Consider the following 17,194-nt stretch of genomic DNA (forward strand, 5'->3'; position numbering starts at 1 on the left):
TGTAGACATATCCTCAATGAATTGTAACAATGTACAGAAGCAACAAGCTGTGGTGCTGTAATTTCCCTGTACCTGTTCCTTGCCCAATAGACAAACCCTACATTAAGGCCCCTTTTACACATAAAATGTTATGATTGGTAGTCTCCATATTATACTTAAAGGGGGGGGATTTTTACTGGTAAAGGGAGATAAGCATGTGAAATATTTGTGGGCAAACATAGAAAACACTATGAATTTCTCTGAAAATTAAATCTGACTAGGAACTTTGCTTATTGGCTGCACTAAAGCTATGAATTTCCTTACAGCTTTGTTGTAATACATTATTTAATCTGGACATGGCCTGCCACTGAAAAACTTTGTTTCAATCCTATTGCATTTAACATAACTGGGTGAACTTTGAGGTAAGATTAATTTGATTTGACAGAGTAAATTAACCAGTTCAGCACCAAATCTATAGAGCATCCGTTGAGGTGACATTTTTAACATAGAATAAATGAAACCACTCTTGCACTTTGCCAACAGCAGGAGAAAGATATCATTCACCTAGTTAAATATAAATTGATTTATTCACTAAGGAGGAGAACATAGAAGTGTAAAAGCTCTGTATTGAAGGATATAATGAGATTGATTCTGCATTCTGGGAATGAAAACACATGACATTTAAAAGTTGGCTCTATCAGGGAAGAATGAGTGATTGAGATGAACACATGCAAAATAGAATGAGATGGATTAACGGCTAGAAATGTGTGAATCATGTAAAAATTAATGAGTTGTCAGAGTGCTGGGGAATCTACTGGTTTATAATGTGCCTGTCTATCATTACTTGTAATTTTGGGCCTAATCCATCATGGAGTTTTACTCTTCATATTAAGCTAACTGGTAAAATATCAGGCAATCCAGATAAACACAGAGGCCGGATCTACACTTGACCAGGCAGGTCGGCTTCGGGTATGGCATCCAGCCACACAAAATGTGGAAATATTTTACAAAATGTGTAGCTGGATTCGGCTGACATTTTGCGTAGCTGCTGCAGCATCTACACTGCGGCAGGCTGATGGGAATATATGCTCCTATCAGCTTCCCTTACTCCTTGCAGAATGAAGAGCACAGGACAACCAGCAAGGGCTGCCCTCTGAGTTCAATTTGGGGGCCTACACTACACTCACTAAACCAAAAAGCTAAAAGATTGACCTCTGGAGGGTCAATCTTCCCAGTTGGATATATGTACCTTAAGAGCTTTGGTATGGTTTCCATCTCCTTCTTACTGATATGCAAATCTTAAGCAATCTTAGCATAACTATATAGAAACTCGAAAAACTTAAAAAACAACAAATAGTCTTGCAGCACTTTAGAGACTAACAAAAACATTGAAATGATATCATGACTTTTCGTGTGCACAACCTGAAGTGGATTGTGCCCACAAAAGCTCATGATATCATCTAAATAGTCTAAGGTGCTGCAGGATTATTCATTGTTTTTTAAGTTTTTCCAGTTACAGACTAATTCGGCTATCCCTCTGAAGTATATAGAAACTCATCTGTCTCAATAACAGTTAAAAATATACTGGATTTTCTTAAATACTAGAGAAAATTTGACTCATAAGAAAAATGGAAACACTGAAGTGATCAGTGGATAATTTAATGACTGGCAAGGAAACGCAATCCCATTAGCTAAGGCAAATAGTCTAAAATGTTTTTACTAAACTGGCAAAACCTTTATAAAACTCATAATTTTCTTTTGAAAAAAAATAACATGTTTCAAGATAGCATATTCAATTAAAGCTCTCATTTAGCAAGTTACTTAGGCATATCTAAATGTATGGATTTCAGTGAGACTATTTCTATGCTTAAAGTTAGCCATATATTTAGGCCCATTCCAAAAATATTTACGTGATTTAAAAATGTTTTATGCCACTGGTGAGAAACTTACTTTATCTGTCTTTGAGATTTCTAAAGGGCATGTCTTCAAAGATGCAAGCAATTATGCTGACGGTATCGAACCACATTAGTGTCATTTTTGGCAGACCTTAAAAAAGTTACTGAATTCCAAAGAGGGTGAAGTGCTCAATGCCACAAAACACCACCAAATAACAATGCCAAATTTGCTTTCTAATACTTATGGGGAAGTCAATTTGAATAAAATAAGAACAAGCCTGAATTGATTCACAAAAGTTTGAAATGGTCCCTAGCTGAACTTTTCTTATCCCAAATGTTCAGAAATATTATTTCATTATTCACATACAACCAGAAACTTAAAACTCACAATGCTTTCAAAGTCCATGCTGCAAGTGATGCCAACCAAACTGGACAAAGAGATTAGTAGTAATCACATAAAAGTCTATTTTCATGAGATTTTCAAACTGTTTTACAGTCCCCAAATCTCTGAAAACTTCAGATGAGGTTTACACAGGTATTCTCACTTTATTTGCTTATCTGAACTATACTTCCAAATACTTTGCTGCATTTCATGGATCATTTCCCAAAGCTCCTAGAGATGTTTCAATTTATTATATCAATTTGAGTACAAGTGTCATTAATATTACACTTTGACTATGTCTAGACTGGCATTATTTTCTGCAAATGCTTTTAATGGAAAAGTTTTTCTGTTAAAAGCATTTGCGGAAAAGAGCGTCTATATTGGCACGGATGCTTTTCCGCAAAAGCACGGTTTTGCACAAAAGCCCCAATCGCCATTTTCACCATCGGGGCTTTTTTGCGCAAAACAGTTTTCAGCTGTCTATATTGGCCCTTTTGCACAAAAACATTTCCAGAAAAGGGCTTTTGCCTGAATGGGAACTTCAAAGCATTTGTGCAAGAAGCACTGATTTTGGACAGTAGAACGTCAGTGTTTTTGCGCAAAATCAAGCTGCCAGTGTAGACAGCTGGCAATTTTTTCCGCAAAAGCACATGCTTTTGCGGAAAAACTTGCCAGTCTAGATGCAGCCTTTATGTTTATAGGGGATTGCGCAGATTCTCTTAAAAATAATACTTTGCTATTTCCGGAATACAGTTCAGCAACAAAAAATTCTTGCTTTCAGACAAACTAATCAATTTTCAACGTTTATTGAAATTAATCTACCAGAGAACCCTTGCTTTCACTGAGCCCGAGTTTTACCTTATTTTCTGACTGGGTTTGACTGAGAAATAGGCTATATTTAGACTGCAGGCTTCTTTTGGAAGAAGCTTTTCCAGAAGAGATCTTCTGAAAAAACTTCTTCTGAAAGAGAGCATCCACACTGCCAAAGCCCATCGAAAAAGCAATATGCTTTTTCAAAAGATAGCATCCTCACTGAAGCTGTGTCCAGACTCAAGAGTTTTTTCGAAAAAAGTAGCCTTTTTTTCGAAAAAACTCACTTGCGTCTAGACTACAGCTGCGTTCTTTCGAAATTAAATTGAAAGAATGCGGCTTTTCTTTCGACAGCGGTAAACCTAATTTCACGAGGAAGAACACCTTTTTTCGAAAGTGCTCTTTCGAAAAAATGCATTCTTGACTGCAAACAGGGCATTTTCAAAAGAGAGCTTCCAGACTGCCTGGGTCCTTTCTTTCGAAAAAGCGGCTTGCTTTTTCGAAAGTACCGGTTGCAGTCTAGACGCTCTTTTTCGAATGAGGCTTTTTCGAAAAATACTTTCAAAAAAGCCTCTTTCGAAAGAGGCTTGCAGTCTAGACATAGCCTGAATGGACGCTATCTTGTATTTAAACTGTGATTACTATGGATGGAGTGGCCACTAGGGCACCTGTGCTTTTTCCTCTTTCCTCTTTTGAAAGAACTCCCTCTTCCCCATCCACAGACACCTTTTTCTGAAAGCTCTTTCGGAAAAAGGCTTTTTCCTCGTAGAAAGAGTTTTACCAATGTCGTAAAAACCTCTCTGCTCTTTCATTTGTTTTTTGGAAAGAACACAATTGCAGTGTGGACGTAAGTGAGGTTTTTTTGGAAAAACAACCATTTTTCCAAAAAAACTGTGTAGTGTGGACATAGTCATAATGCCAAGTAAATGTCTCCATTTCACCAAATGTTTATTTGGTTTTATATATATATATATATATATATATATATACATATATAAACATGAAGAGAGAGAGAGAGAAATTATAACCCTGAGTCTGAAACATTAGTCAAACTTCTTTAATCAAGTCTTCTGACTGCTGCCTCTTTCCTATTAATATCACCTTCACCCCAGCTTTATAACATATCATTATGTTAGGGAGGTTTTCTTTATTAAGGTCTCTATGCTTTTCAGGGTGGGGAAGTGAAATCTTAAGAAAACTCGGTTCTATAAGGTCCACCAGAAAAGGATCAAATTATACCCTCCCTTCCTGTTCCTGTGTTAGTTGGCAGGATTGAGGGAATAGGTAATAATAAGTCACATAGCTGGAAGGTCAGAAGCAAGTGGAGGTCATCTGGCAGACCAGACAGATGGTGAAGATCCCACTTTCAGTTTAGGGTGCGAAAGGAGCTCTTTAAGTATGGTCACCATTGTCACTAATATTACTCTCAAGAGCTTGCTCGTGCGATGACAATTCTGAGCCTGGTGAGTCTCCCTGCATCTGAGTGCTCTGAGCCATTTGAGGCAATTATCTGTGAGTTTTTATTGTCTAACCCAGTAGTTCCCAAACTTTTTGGCATCACGCCCCCTTTTTGATTTTTGAAAAACCCTCATGCCCTCCCCCCCCTCCCACCAGCAAAACTTGTTGAGCAAAAAAAAGAAAAGGAACTGACCGGGCAGCAAAACTTGATGGGGGGGGGGGGGGGGCTGGGTTGCCTCGCGCACCTCCTGGAATTTCTTCACGTCCCCCAGTTTGGGATCCCATGGTCTAGCCAATCACAAGCAAGGGCCTAGCCAGCTACATGGTCTTTTAATGAAAGCAGATAGTCCCCCTGCTCAGAATTGATGCCCTGTTGGGACTTTGCCCAAGTATCTGGTAGTTCTGCCCCTGCTGAAGCAACTGCTGGTTTCCTGTCTGTCCAAACAGCTCAGTGGGAAGGATAGCATCAGAGAATAAAGTGATGTTCAAAAAAAGTCTTTGAAAAACGGAATGCTCTTTTTACTTCTGGTTATGGCATCATTTCTGTCATTGTCTTTTCTAGAGCAACTTGTTTTAATCACAACGAAGAATTTTTACACAAAAACCTGTTGCTGATGTCTTCATAAAACCTTGAACAGTCAAAGAAAAAACTAAAAACATGTCTATGAACAATTCTCAGGGTATTGTGTCTCCTTCAAAAATAACTAAGCAGGTTAAGAGAAGGTACTGATAATCAATTACCAAAGAGGTCATCACTATATTTTGGTCATGCAGTGAAATAGACTTCACTCATTAACCTGTCCTGATGGTAAAAGGCCATTCATCATGATGTCTATCATTGTGTCAAGAATCAGGTCCTTCCAAGAAGATATCTGTCCATCATGTCAAGATCTTCTAGTTATCCAATCCATCATTTTGAATGGCACAAAAATAGTCTTATCACTGTCTGTTGCTTTACAAAATATGTACCTAATTCCATAAAAGGTCTACATAGAAGAGAGACCTATTTTCAAATCTCTAAGGGTATGAACTAGGAGGGTAATGTAGGCATACCGCACTTGCAAATGAAGCCCGGGATTTGAATTTCCCGAGCTTCATTTGCATAAGCGGGGAGCTGCCATTTTTAAAACCCAGCTGGTTCGAACCCCATGCAGCGCGGCTACACAGGGCTCGAACTAGGTAGTTCGAACTAGGATTCCTATTCCGAACTACCGGTACACCCCTAATCCTATTCTGGCTGTGTTAGGTCAGTCCCCTGAAATCATTTAGAATAGTCTCAAGCCTGTTCAGTGTTGTGCCATCTGCCAATTACCCCCCCAGGTACTAACACATCAGCCAGGGCTCATCCCTACATGTGCCAGACCGGACCTGTAGGAACAGCAAGGTGGGGTGGAGTAGTAAATATGATGAACGCTGTAAGTCACTTGAAGAGTCCGTCATTGGGAATGTACCTCCTTTGACGAGCAATGGTAGTTATAGTGTTGCTTTGAGTCAGCAGTGTATCATAATATGGACACAACACTGAGGCAAATTTGGGTAATATCTGCAGATAGAAGCAAGTACAAGGGAAAATCTATATGAATGCAAACAGCTGTTCATTTAAAATAATGAGGTGTATGATATTTGCTCCCAAAACAGACCAGTCTGCCAGATCTTCAGCTATAAATTGCATAATAGACATCAATAGAGCTATAGGAAAGACAAAAAATTTGGCACACAAATAAATACAGAAATTATGAATAATACACTAAATTTTAATCAATCAATTATAAATTGATTGAATGGAGCATTGGGGCATTATTATTACTACTGATCAGATTTTTTATTAAACCAATATATTTTGGAGTACAGAAATCTCTCCTGGAATGTGTTTGTGAAAAATCTACAGAACTACAATATGGCCAGATAAAAGAACAATAAGTGTGAACACAGTATGATGTAAGTAATTCACTTTTAATTCTGAAGTTTTTTATCTCCAAAATTAATCAAATTCAGATGACATTGGGACTGACTGAAATATGGAGCTGACATCATTATTTTGATTTTTTTTAATGTAGGAAGATCAGAAATGGTAATAAAAATCCAGCAATATTATGCTAGTAATATTTAGTTACTTTTATTTACTCAGATGATTGGTGTGAATATTTCTAGGAAGGGTTTTGATTTTTAATCCCCATTCAATTTGGTAGAAATCAACAAATGAAAATATGAAAAAATATTTATGAATCAAGTTTCATTTTATTTTTTTTATGCTGGGCAGAACGTTTTTTTTTAAAGATTGTGCTTTTTTTTGCATAGATAAAAGAACTATAGCAAGAAGATGATTTGAGAATTTATTTAATTGTTTGTTTGCATATGTTAATATCACATGCTTCCATTATTCTTTATTGCAATGAAGCCAAACCATATTGAAGAAAAACACTTGTAAAGTTAGAGATGTGTACAGATGTAGTAAAAACATTTTATCAGGTTTTAAAAGAAAATACCATCAGATATAGTAAGAATCAATAAGATAGGAAGCTGAGTGTGATGGCAAAACTGACACATAGGTATGCTCAGAACAGAGACAGATTAAAGCATAAGATAACTAAGCTACAGTTTACAGTCTTGCAGTATGAGAGGCCTCTAAAAACTGACCCTATTTATCAACTGATTTTGATAAAATTTAAAGCAAAGACAATATGGGAAAAAGAAGATTGTTTCCAAATATAGACATTTTTGTTCAAATATGACAAAATATACACATCTAGATACACGAATGTTCTAACCCTACCCTTATCCTTCACCATTTCTTGTTTATTAACAAACACGAGGACAAGCCCAGCACTTGTAGAATAAGAATTTCTATGATTAAGTCTGCTATCAGTCTCCTAAACCAGCATTTTGTTGTCCAACTGTAACCAGTAAAATTCTGACCAAGGCTTCATAACTGATTTAAATAAATATATAATCTCACTGCCATCAAAATTGGGGAAAATGTGGGGCCAGAGATTACAGGATTGTGAAGTAATCCTGCGATTTCTCATAGAGAAGGCTGCACATGGCTACACTGCTGTTTTTTTCCAGAAGATGTGGAACTTGCGCTCGTCAAATGTTGGAAAAAACCCTCTTTCGCAAGACTCCTTATTCCTCATAATCAAGGTTTACAGGGTCTTACACAAAGAGGGTTTTTTCCAGTATTTGGCCCCGTCTACACGGGGCCAAATATTGGAAAAACCTGTTCTGTAAAAAGAATCAGAAGAAGTTATGCAAGTGCGAGTGCGATTTGCATATCTTCGGAAAAAACTAGCAGTGTAGCCATAGTTGTATAATGCCTTCATGCCTGTTTTCTTTAGGATTAGTGTGTTCTTTCTTTTTTTGACCTGTACATATGTACAGTTATGCATTTTAGTGTGTACATCACTTTCTGCTTTATGCACCATCTATACTTCACTTGCTTGAGTTTGCAAGGGATATCTTATAGACTTGGGTTGAATGGAACTTGTATTGGATTCCCTCCATCAGGAGTCTTCACTGTATTTTTATAGTGGCAAAAGAAAAATCCCAATTCATTGCAAAAATTGAATCCAAATGAACATTTGTAATCACATTTTATATATGGGCCTGGTAAACTTTGTTTTTCCCTACAAAATTATTCAAATGCTTTTTTCATTTATTCATAACAAAAAAGGATCATTTTCCTTATACATGATGTGTGTGTCTGCATGTGTATATGCATTTCTTGTTTTTCTGTAAGAACATAAATGTTTTGTGTTTCTATATTTAAGGTCTTTTATGTGAAAATAATAATTTCATTGTTATGGTATGGGGCCTCTTACACCTGACATTGTTTAGAGCCTCAAATATCATAATCAGGCCCAGAAACTCAGACTCAGAAACAAAATATCCAACTAGCAATGATAAAAATTCATTTAATTGTTGAATCCATAGGGTAGGTTATCTCTATCTTCACTGAGGCACTTCCTTTCAACAGCCAGTGAAATTAAAATTAGCCACTGCCTACTGAAGTACATTTAAAATCAGATCTGGAATACAGCTTCAATAGTGATGAAGACAAGGTAGCTACAGTAATATACCCATGATGAAGATCAATTACATAGTCTTTTCAGTAGCTGTACTATGATATCATTGCTACAGAACTTCAGTGAATTACATTTCAATCTCACTGTTTTAGTATTCCAAATGCCATAATGCAATGGAAAAAGCATGACTTTGTGGTGGGCAGTAGTTTCAGGATGGTACCATTTCTCATAGGCTCAAACTCATTCACTAATAATAAGAGATCCACCTAACAAAACCCCACCAGCTGCTGTGAAGTTTGGAAATAACTGAAATCATTAGAGCCAAATCCTGCTTACTTTATCACAGAAAGAATTCCCCTTGATCAAAAGGGATTTCACTGTGGTTACTGTCATGAGTGAAAGAAATCGGATTTGTCCTAAAGCTCAGTGCATCTGAGTAGCACCCTTCTCCAAATCTGCAAGCAATATTTCAATGTAACACAAGTCTTTTATCTTCAGCAATGGTGTCAGGCCAGTATATAACATGAAATGAAAACAGTGCACGTGTATGCTTTTCACCCACATTTACTCTTGCCTGCTTTCAAAGCCCATAAAACTGCAGAGTTAAACAGAAGAATTTCTAGCTAATTGCTGCATATTTGGCAAGAAAACAGGCAGTTAAACGGAAGCCATTGGTCTTTTTTATTTTATTTTATTTTATTTTATTCCAGCTAAGAGTGGGAGAGAGGGCTTAACAATAAAACAAGAATGCAATGTCATTCATTTTGTGTGCTACTTGGAGATAGGCAGCTAAATTCCCCCATGCTGACCAGAGTTTTTAATTTCATTTATTCATTTTTTTTAAACTGGCTGTTTAGGCTGAAATGCTCCTACTGAAAATGAGTCCTTTTCTACCCATAAACAGATAACAGAGATCAGTAAACTGAAAAATGCATATGAAAGTTCCTTATTATGAGGTGGAAATAAAATAATCCAGTAAAACCTGCACCCACTTCTGCAATGATACTTTTCCTTCTCTACGGGTATTTAAAAGGAGTCAAAGTAGATACTTGTGGAAATTATTTTTTTCTACCTTATTATGTTGGCTAGTTCCACATGGCAAAGATAAGAACCATATCATCTGCATTTTTCAGTTTACTGATCTCTGTTATCTGTTTATGGGTAGAAAAGGACTCATTTTCAGCAAGCTGCTTATAGAACCATGATAGGTAGGGGGCAAGGAATATAGAAAGTTGGCATGTCCTCAAATTATCATTACTTTTAAGTTCCACTGCTAAGTCATCCTGCAGACTATGCCACACAGGGCAGATCCTTCTTTGGCCCACAAATTCTCACTGGCTTCATGAGTCTGCCTGCATGGAACCATTTTGCAGGATTAGAATGTAAATCTAATGAATTTATTTTCATGGCAGGGAGAATGTGAAGATGTCATTTGAGCTATGTCTACACTGCAGGCTTCTTGCACAAGAGATCTTCTGCAAAAACATCTTGCGCAAGAGCATGTCCACACTACAAAAGCACATTGGAAAAGCAATGCGCTTTTGCACAAGAGAGCATCCAGACTGCATTGACGGTCTCTCACAAGAAAGCTGATTGCCATTAACAGAATGGCCACCAGGGCACCTGTGTTCATTTTGATAGGCTGTTTTTGCACAAAAAACCCCATGCTGCCCATCCACACACACCTTTTTGCACAATAACTCTTGGACAAAAAGGAGTTATTCCTTTTAGAAAGAGGAATATCTATACCGCAAAACCCCTCTGTTCTGTTGATTCACTATAAATGTTCTTGTGCAAAAACACGCTTGAGGTGTGAATGCTCTGCAAGATTTTGTGCAAAAATGGTTGGTTTTGTGCAAAATCTCTGCAGTATGGACGTAGCCTTAGTAGTTGGGACTGATCAAAACCTTCCTAGCAACACTCACATTTAAATTCCAAGAAATATGCACAACCAAATATCCAAGTCCCGAAATCCTCTTGTTTTATGTTCTACTAGGAGCTTACACTTTCGCACAGCTATGGTTTGGTTATCAAGGTGGTTCGTAATGATCATTTGCCTGAAAATTCTGCTTGGCTATGAATATCCTATAATTCAGCACCTACTGGAGCTGCATTCCAAAACTGTAGCAAATTATTTTTGACAGTTCTTACATATATACACACAATCTAGACGTTTCTGATGACATCACTCTTCCACATGAAAATGCTGAAGGACTTCCAGTGTGCACAAAGGAAGTTAAAGAAACAATAGAGAAAGTAGGGCTGAAGTTCAAAGTAAAGAAATGTAAAACCATGGTAACTGGAGATATGGATGATAACATCAAAATCAACAATGAACAGCTAGAAAGGGTAGATTGCTTCAAATATCTTGGAAGCACTATATACCAAGATGGCATGTGTTCTGAGAAAATAAGAATAAGGGTTGGCAAAGTGAATGCAACCTTCAACAAATGTAGGAACATTTGGAAACTGAATAACCATATCTTTACATACAAAAATTAGCATCTATCTACTTAGCTGTTGTTGTGGCCATAGCAACCTACGGCAGTGTAACCTGGCAATTCAAGAAAACAGATGCTCAGAAGTTAGCTGCATTTCATCACTAGTGCTTGTGGAGAATATTAGGAGTACAGGATGATGAAAAAATGAATGATGAGATCAGAAAAATGGCTAAAACGAGGTCTCAATCACAAAACATTTGTAAGAGAAGATGACAATTGCTAGGATATGTGTTATGAATGGATCATAACTGACTAACAATTATGAGTCTCTGGTGGAAGTCAGAAAAGTCAATAAAAAAGAGGGGTAGGCCTCGTATGTCTTGATAATGTATGATTATCAACAACATAGAAAAAATTAATTTGGAATGAGAGGACTTAGGCCACCTGACAGCTTATAAGCAAGCATAGGGAATGTGGGTAGCCCAGTGTACTGAAAAGCAGAGGTTGGTCTAAAGACTAAGGTAATAATGCATATTTTGAGACACTCACCAAGTCTAGAAAGAAGTGTATTGACAACTTCAGCAATTACATAAAATCTATATACCTGAAGAGGTTTAAACATGCTGAGGTTAACTACCTCCTTTGAAAGATTGTTGTTGATTTTCCTCAAGAGAAAAAATAATAAATGGACCCTTATCTATTCATCCCTATAGTTAGGTATTTATTGAAGGATCTTGATTCACTGTAATCATTTATGGCACTCAGGGTAGCAAAATATAGTGTCCAGAACTTTAGGAAAATAATTAAAATGGTATCTTGGAAAGGAGTGAAAAGATTCTTAGAGCATTGTCAAGACCTTCCACAAACTACAAATTATACTTTGTCCCCAACACACAGTGACTCTGAGTTCCACTGGGGTAAGATTTTGTCATCATGCTCAATAGAAGAGTGACAAACAAAAATGTTCCATCCCACTTTCTGTTTCATTTAATATTTGTTTGTTTCTGTGTTCTTCAACTTTCTTCATATTACTGAACAACAATCTCATCTCTAATATGAATAAAGCGCACCATGCATAACCATATGTACTTTTACAGTAATGAACACATTTTAACAGTTTTAGAGGGGTAGGACTTTTAGGTTTTTTTATGTTTTTTCAGATTAACAAAAAAGTAGATGGTATCATGAGCTTTCCTGGGCACAACCCACTTCTTCAGATGAATGGAGTTAAGGGGTCCAGGTTGCAAAATAAATAGGAAAGAAAGAGAGGGGTTGGGGAGAGAAAGAGGAAGAAAAAATGGGGAAAAAAATGTCAATTAGAGTGTCCTTGCTAAATTAAGCTGATAGAGCGGGTTCTAAGTACTCTTAAGTACTTGTCCCTTGGCTATTAATGTCATTAGGACATGAAATGTATAATCCAGTTAAGGTCTTTGTTTAAATCTCTATTGCAGGTATCATACTTGTAAATGAAATTAAGTTCTGCAGCTTCCTTTTCAAGCTGTTTTTTTAAATTGGCTTGTAATAATATGGTAACTTTGAGATCCATTAATGAGTTCCCACACAAGTGAAAATGTTCCCCAATATGTTTCTGTGTGTGTTACCTTTTCGAATATCTGATTTGTATTCATTAATCCTTTGTCATAGAGACTGTCTGGTTTGGCCAATATACATGGCAGAGGGGCATTGCTGACACTCAATGGCATAGATCACATTGGTCAATGTGCAGTTATATGGTGGCTTATGTGATTAGGTTCTGTGATAATGTTGCTAGTATAGATGTTTGGGCAGAGTTGGCACTGGAGTTGATTGCAGAAGTGAGCATACCCATCCCCCAGGGCAGCTCTCCTTTTAGCTGGCTGATAGCAAGCAGAGTTTAGCCCCTGCTTATACATGCTCCACTGCTTCCCGTCCATCCCAACAGAGTGGTGCCCCAGAAATACTGGTGCCCTAGGCAACTGCCTATTCTGCCTATCCCTGCTTGATATAGATCCTGTAGGTGTTTGTCTCTGTCTGTGGGATTGGAACAAATCTGGTTGTATTTTAGGGCCTGACTGTAGACAATTGATTGTGAAATGTGTCTTGAGTGGAAACTAGAGGCATGTAGGTAAGTGTAATGGTTGGTAGGTTTCCGGTATAAGGTGGTGGAAATGTGTCCATCATGTAATTATACTGTAGTGTCAAGGAAGTGGATCTCTTGTGTGCACTGGTCCAGGCTAAGATTGACGGTGCAGCGGAAGTTGTTGAAATCCCTGTGCAATTCTTCAAGGGTCTCCTTCCCCTGGGTCCATATGATCAAAATGTCATCAATGTAGCGTAAGTAGAGAAAGAGTACTAGGGGACAAGAGCTGAGGAAACATTGTTCAAGGTCAGTCATAAAGATGTTGGTATATTGTGGAGCCATGCAGGTACCCATAGCTGTGTCTCTGACTTGAAGAAATATTCCAGCATGGCCCCACATTTCCAATAGAGATGTGAAGCTGCATGATAATATAATCACTTAAAAATCAAGAATGTGTCATCAATGCATACACTGTACATGATTATGTATCTTTTGCCCTATGGGCTTTATAGGGTAATCCTCTAAACCTGCAAACTTTTGTTCATTCTCTTAGCTTTCCTAACATGTCACAATAGTAAAGTTAATCATTCTCATAAGTGTTTGCAGGAACAGCACTTAAGTCTTTGTTACAAGGATTGTTTCCCTAACATTAGTAGATACATTAATTGGCACTAGCTTTTCTTCAATGCCTGGGAAACCGAAAACTTACTGTTCAATAGAGGTCAAGTAAATCACAAAGAAGGTTAATATTTATGCTCTCACAGGTCACCTTGCCTTATTCCAGCCATGATGATATGAAGCAATGATTATGCCTATTGTGTCTTATCGCTGATTTTTATTTATTTCTCTGTAGCCTACTTACTTTGTGTGGTCAATAGGTACAGCTGAGTAAAGACCTCAGAAGAAGAGACCGTGAGTGTTGGTTCTCCTAAAATAGTGACCAAAAAGGAACGTGAATTAATTTTTTTAGTAACTTTCTTTGTGACTCTCTCAGAAATGTTCATGGAAAGGACATATAAATTATCAAATACTCATGGAGAGTAAACCTTTGAATAGAAATTCAAGTGCTCACTCAGAAACATGATTCCAGGAGTTATAATAGTTCATGACTCAGCTTTACACTCACAATGCTAACTATAAGAGTAGTTCGATTGATATTTATGCCAGTATAATGCACTTGAAGTTACGAGCATGCTTAATTACTTTGATGAACTGGGACCACAGTCAAACGACAGAAACAATACCATGTAACTTAGGTCTCCAGTGAAAGCTACCTATGCCCCACAACATTGAATATTCACAGTAGACTGCTTATGAATAATCCACTGACCTGTAATTAGCCACCAGACTTATTTGGTAAAAGATGAACAAACTGGCACAAGCTGTATTTGTACAATATCTGGGACAGTGATGGACAGTGACTTAGCCCCACCACTGATGTAGGACAATGGGATATAGGGACACTTAAGGCCTATTGCAATACAAATAGCTAATAATATTCTTCTTCCTTGTATTAATCCCATCAAATGGGCTCTGTTCTACAAGTCCTCTCCCTCAAAGTGCTCCGTTCAGTGCCATGTCCTCTCTTGCACCACATGCTAATGTTACCTACCAGCCCTGTGCTTTTGGGAGCCAGGGAGTGACATTCATGGAAAACCAACCCCCTCCCCCCCAGCCATTGCTGGAATCAGACAAAGCAATGAAAAGGCCGGGGAAGACACACCTAAACTGCTTCAGACAAGGGTGATACAATTAAGGAAACACCCCAGCCTCATTTGCATTAAAGAGGGAACAGAGGGACATCTCATTAGCATACAGAATGGAAAGCAGCTCTTCCAAGGCAAGAACCGCAGTGAACTATGGGACACCGAAAGCAGAGAAGCACTGCCTGATGGGAAATCCCTGGTACAGATGCTAATGAACCTAGGCCTGCTCACACCCAAATTAGTCATTATCAGACCAATTCTAGTAACGATCCTATTGACATCCAAAATACTGAAACTGCCTAGTTGCATTGTGAGCTCCTTCAAGGAACATCACTCATAACCAGGGGTGATCAGTCTCTATTGTCTCTCCTCTTTCTCTTTGAACTATCCCTATAAAAACGCCTATCTTTGCCCCAAGAAAAACTGTTCTGATACCTGGACTTAAACTGCATCAGTTCCATTGAGACTTCTTCATCTCCTGTCTGATTGTGCTGGGGGCTCTGTTCTGCTTGTCTCCTGCCCTCTGGACCCCCGGCTACCATCATCATCCGGGAACCCCGATCAGTGCAAGCTCCGTGGAGTGGTGAGGTCTCTCTCTTTCTCTCTCTCATCAACTATCTCTCTAGGCATAGCCTCCTGACCCTGCCCTATGTATATTGTTATATGGTTACCTAACATTTGTAATCAGTTTCAATTTAGATTTAATATTGTAATTCTTAGATTTAATATTGTAACTTTTTGATATCTATTCACTACTCGGAAATAAATAACTTTCATTGTTATGCTGGTTGCTTCTATCTCTTTCTTTCTCTTTTTCTCACTCTTTCTTAAGGGGTGTTGTTTTGGCTTCCCCATTCACTCTGCAACAACGCTTCTTGTATCCAAGCAAAAGATCCCTGTAGTGCCCAGAATCCTGTGGGGTTTGCTCATCGTGTGGTTTACCAGTGAATGACTGTGGTGTGAAGGTAGGGATAGGGGGTGCTGAACCTGAGGACTTCTGAGGATGGCAGCTTAAAGTGCTGTTTAATCCAGCCCATGGAATCCAAAGGCACATGCGGGTGCAGTGTGGCATTGCTGTGAAACCCAGCCAGCTGAGTCCAGGGACATATGAGGGGGTCAGCTTGTGGGTGCCGAGTACCCAGTCCTCTCAGACGTGCTCTGATTAGTGGATGTGAGTGTCTGTGTGTGTTGCCAAGGTGGTAAGAACCCCATCCTGAGGAACCTAGTTCCTGCAGGAGAGCTCCAGTGGGAGGGGGAATTGGCAGCAGGGAGAATTCAGCTCCATATGAGAGCACAAGTAAGCACCAACAGCACACTGATAGAATTGTTAACCTTCCCCCAGTCCCATAAGGGTAACCCTGGTAAATGAGCATACCCCAGAGTATTGGGCAAATCTGGTAACACTAACACGTCTTCCTTTATGACTTCCCACCATTTCTTGGGTCGGCCTTGCTGTCTTTTTTAATGTAGTCTTATCTGTTGGACTTTCTTACCTATATAGCAGTCAGATCTGCACTTTGTATGTCCAAATAACTTGCATTTTCTCTTTTCCCCCCATTTGTGGGTGTAATGTTGAGCATATGTCTCATATACAGATTTATCATCTGGTTTTCTCTCATTCATTTTCACATTTGCATTTCTGTGGAACACATCCAGTGCTCACGTTTCACCTTTCTTGCCCAAATTAACAAGAAGACCTACAATGATAAAAGACAAAATTAGTGGAAACTGCCATTGACCGTGGATGATTTGCTCACCAAAACAGAATAGTCAGAGAGAATGCCCAGCGGGAACAGCAACACTAGAGGCAGTACAGTAAATTCGACAAATATCCATTATTATGTATCTATTAGGAATACATACACTTGACACTACATAATGTAGGTATTTCAGTGCCACCTGGTGGATGTTTTATGAACTCACACTTAGTCACACCTTTTCTGAATTGCTATAAATTATACTCAAATGCACAATGGTTGACAGAGTTGACATATATTTTATAGGCGTATGTGCACTAGTATTCCATAGTGTGTGCTATTCTTGTATGAAAATCTGTTTGCTTGAAGTTAAGATTATTCATTTGACTGTGCTCTGGAGGAATTATCTGCATGAATTGTGATCCATGTTGGAAGTACAAGGAAAACTCTTGAGTTGAGCATGTAAGTTGTTTTGGTTATTCTGAATAAGGTATGTGAAGTAAGGCTTGTGAACTTATGTTGCCTTAACTGGTGATGCCTTGATTTTTCTGTTATTGTTGGTACTTTGGAATCCACCTACAATAACTCCAGTATTGTATGTAGGCCCCACTTGGACTAGTCACAAACTTCAAATTAAGGACAGGGTCTCTGATCTGGCATTTGGAAAACTCTCTGTGCATTAATACATAATATATTATTAATACATAAAAATAAAAATTGCATCTTTTGCTGCATCAGGGGTATA

The sequence above is a fragment of the Pelodiscus sinensis genome, chromosome 11, assembly GCF_052426305.1.
Source record: "Pelodiscus sinensis isolate ZL-2025 chromosome 11, ASM5242630v1, whole genome shotgun sequence".
Taxonomy (NCBI): domain Eukaryota; kingdom Metazoa; phylum Chordata; order Testudines; family Trionychidae; genus Pelodiscus; species Pelodiscus sinensis.